Source organism: Mustela nigripes, chromosome 1 (assembly GCF_022355385.1).
Source record: "Mustela nigripes isolate SB6536 chromosome 1, MUSNIG.SB6536, whole genome shotgun sequence".
Taxonomy (NCBI): domain Eukaryota; kingdom Metazoa; phylum Chordata; class Mammalia; order Carnivora; family Mustelidae; genus Mustela; species Mustela nigripes.
This window is the reverse complement of record NC_081557.1, coordinates 115,456,044-115,460,333: the sequence shown is the minus strand read 5'-3', so window position 1 is coordinate 115,460,333 and position 4,290 is coordinate 115,456,044.

Below are 4,290 nucleotides of genomic sequence, written 5' to 3'. Positions count from 1 at the left end.
GGAGAGCGTGATGCGTAAAGAAGATGATGAGGGGAATAAGTTCAAGAATCCAGCTGTAGCAGAGACTCTTAATTGCCTCCAAATATCACTCAACCCTCCTTCCCTTGTAAAAAATAATCCAATTTTTTTCAGCTGAGAAATATTATGGCTAACTAAAAGACCACATTTCTCAGCCTGCCTTCAAGCCAGAGGTGACCCTATCACTGGGTTCTTGCCAATGAGATCTAAGCAGAAGGAAAGAGGAGATTTCATCACTTTAAAAAATATGTCAGAGCTGGGGCACCTGGGTGGCTCAGTGGGTTAAGCCGCTGCCTTCGGCTCAGGTCATGATCTCAGGGTCCTGGGATCGAGTCCCACATCGGGCTCTCCGCTTAGCGGGGAGCCTGCTTCCTCCTCTCTCTCTCTCTCTCTGCCTGCCTCTCTGCCTACTTGTGATCTCTGTCTGTCAAATAAAATAAATAAAATCTTTAAAAAAAAAAATATGTCAGAGTTACTTTGAAAATGCTTCATAACCCTGAGTGCCACCAGCGCTGCCCAGAGTCGGGCTGGGTCTAGCTTCCATCCCCAGGATCCTTCCTTCTGTACCCCAGTCTGATGGTCGCCATGATTTAAGTCCTTAGGGCCAAACTCAAGCTATGCCAAAGCAAGAGTTGGTCTCGCCCTATCCTCTTCACAGTCGGAGACCTCAGCTTCCAATGACCATGTTGCTCATCAGTCTGCTTTATGGAGTGTTTGATCCTTCATCGACACTGTGTGAAGTGGAGAAGGGAGCGCAGTGGAGCAATACTGAGGATGCTAGATAGAGTTCTAAGCTCTAGTTCCAGCTTTCTCCTTTACTCGTTCTGACTTTAATAAATGAGGGCGCCTGGGTGGCTCAGTGGGTTAAGCCTCTGCCTTCGGCTCAGGTCATGATCTCAGGGTCCTGGGATCAAGCCCTGCATTGGGCTCTCTGCTCAGCAGGGAGTCTGCTTCCCTTCCTCTCTCTCTGCCTGCCTCTCTGCTTACTTGTGATCTCTGTCTATCAAATGAATAAATTTTAAAAATCTTTAAAAAAAAGAAAAGAAAATCAGGAAGAAGAAATACATTTACAGTACTGTACTGCATTTATTGATATTTTAAGTTTACATTATTTGTTTATAAGGTGAATCAATCAGGACCTACATGAAAATGTCTCTATGATACAAAACACTGTAGATGTTATACACATTACGAACACAGACATCAAAAATGAAAAGAAAATGTGAAAAACAAATGCATATTTATTTACAGGTATAACAACTCATGCACTGATAATGAAGGAACAGCAACATAATTGCTTTATGATAGCTTAGTGTAATCGATATGATTAATTCTCCGTAACCTCCCTTATATGCTAGTGAATGAATCATTATAAAATTTTTTATGGCACACAGCATTATAGTCATATTTGTCATATAGTTTGGGGAACTTTGTTACATTTTTTGGGGAAAAAAAACACTTACCTGTGATGATAGGCTGATATGCAGTTTCTCTATTTATGAGAAAGAGGAGCGTACCGGACGCTTATGTAATTCTTTGAAAGAACAGCTAAAAAACTAAGAAAACTAACACATTTCTAATTTTATATTAACTACCACCCACCTGGTGGTTATGAAAGGAGAGGCTCTCCACTTCCGTACAAGTCTTGCATACAATGTTCCGCATGATGAAAACTTAGGTGACGTTGGTGAGGAAAAATGTCTCATGCAGTTCTTGCCAAATAGTTACTAGATTTTCACACAAATTCCCGCATCCACCTGCACCACAGGTGGATGATTGTACAGTTAACTGTACAGCAGGATGATTATTTACTCGTCATTAAGTGGGAAGAGATCATCATAAAGGTATTCACCTTCATTGTCTTCACGCTGAGCAGGCTGAGGAGGATGAGGAGGACGAGGAGGACGAGGAGGGGGAGGAGGGGGAGGGACTGGTCTTGCCACCCCAGGGATGGCAGAAGCAGAAAATGTGGACGAGGTGGAAGGGGAGGCAGGAGAGGCAGGTACAGTCAGGATAACTTTACCAAAATACATCACAACGTCTATCTCGCCTTTCCACTTTTTCTTCCCTCCAAAATTATTTGTACATGGTACCAATCCTTCCTCTACGATCTGTGTTAGTTTCAGTGCCCATATCATAGAAAGGTTCATATTGTAAAAGACGTCAGAAGCAGTGTTGAATAATTGGAACCCTTTGGATGGATTGTCTAAGTCACTTTGTTTTCTGGCTCTGCTGCGTCTCTGATCTCTTCCCCCTCGTCCAGCATTGGTTCAGAAACACTCATCTCCATCAGGTCGTCTTCTGGTCGCTACTCCAGCCTGGTGTCTATTAGCTCTTGGATTTCTCCAGGATCCACATCTTAAATTCCTTTATGCCTCGCCTTTTCTGACATATCCACAATCTTTTTCATGATTTTTTGGACAGACACAGGTCATAAATCCTGTGAAATCATGCACAACATGTAGACACATTTTCCTTTGGCAGGAATTTATTGTTTCAAGCTTGAAGGCTTTCATGGCTTTTCCTGAAACAATGATGGCATGTTCAATGGAGAAGTCCTCCCAGACTTCGATGATGGTCTCTCTGTCAGGGTTCTCTTCCTCTGTGTTGGCAATACTTCACACAGAATGTCGTGCATAATGAACCTTAAAGGCCCTTATAATTCCCTGTTCTAGAGGCTGGATTAGAGACATTGGGCTTGGGGATAAGGAGACCACTTCAGTACCTTTCATGTTGATTTCAAGGGGCTCTGAGTGGTCAGGAGCATTTCCAGTACCAAATGACCTTTAAAAGGCAGTCCATTACTCACAAGGTACATCCTAACTTTAGTGACAAAGTGTTGATAGAACCAATCCAGAAAAAAGGTTCCTGTTCTCTAGGCTCTCTTTCTTTTTGTTTTTAAATTTCTTTTTTTTAATTTTTTATAAACATATAATATATTTTTATCCCCAGGGGCACAGGTCTGTGAGTCGCCAGGTTTACACACTTCACAGCATTCACCACAGCACATACCCTCCCCAGTGTCCATAACCCCACCGCCCCCTACTCCCAAGTCCCTCCCCCCAGCAACCCTCAGTTTGTTTTATCAGATTAAGAGTCACTTATGGGGGTGCATGGGGGGCTTACTGGGTTAAAAGCCTCTGCCTTCACCTCAGGTCATGATCCCAGGGTCCTGGGATTTAGTCCCATATTGGGCTCTCTGCTCAGCGGGGAGCCTGCTTCCTCCTCTCTCTCTTCCTGCTTCTCTGCCTACTTGTGATCTCTGTCTGTCAAATAAATAAATAAATAAATAAAATATATATAAAAAAAGAGTCACTTATGGTTTGTCTCCCTCCCAATCCCATCTTGTTTCATTCATTCTTCTCCTACCCCTTAACCCCCATGTTGCATCTCCACTTCCTCACATCAGGGAGATCATATGATAGTTGTCTTTCTCCAATTGACTTATTTCGCTAAGCATGATACCTTCTAGTTCCATCCACGTTGTCGCAAATGGCAAGATTTCATTTCTTTTGATGGCTGCATAGTATTCCATTGTGTATATATACCACATCTTCTTTATCCATTCATCTGCTGATGGACATCTAGGTTCTTTCCATAGTTTGGCTATTGTAGACATTGATGCTATAAACATTTGGGTGCACGCGCCCTTTCGGATCACTACGTTTGTATCTTTAGGGTAAATACCCAGTAGTGCGATTGCTGAGTTATAGGGTAGTTCTATTTTCAACATTTTGAGGAACCTCCATACTGTTTTCCAGAGTGGTTGCACCAGCTTACATTCCCACCAACAGTGTAGGAGGGTTCCCCTTTCTCTGCATCCTCGCCAGCATCTGTCATTGAAAAAGTGTCCATATCACTCAGCATCAGGGAAATACAAATCAAAACCACAAAGAGATATCACCTCACACCAGTCAGAATGGCTAAAATTGTCTAGGCTTTCTTGATGACCAACCAGAAGTCTTTCTCTCCAAGACTCTGGGGATAGCTGCTTTATAGACAAGGGCAGTCCTCATTATAAACCCAACATTGGCATAAAACAGAATTAACCTATCTCTTCCTGCCTTAAATCCTGGTGCTCACTTCTCTTCCTAATTAATTAATGTCCTAAGAGACATTTTTTTTTTTCCTGGAATAGGACAGTTTGTGTTAACATCTTCAGGCAGACATCCTTTCTCCTCAGTGATTTTAATAGCGTCTGGGAACTCGTCTGCTACCTCTTGGTCAGCAGAAGCAGCTTCTTTGGTTATCTTGACCATTTTTAAGCCAAGC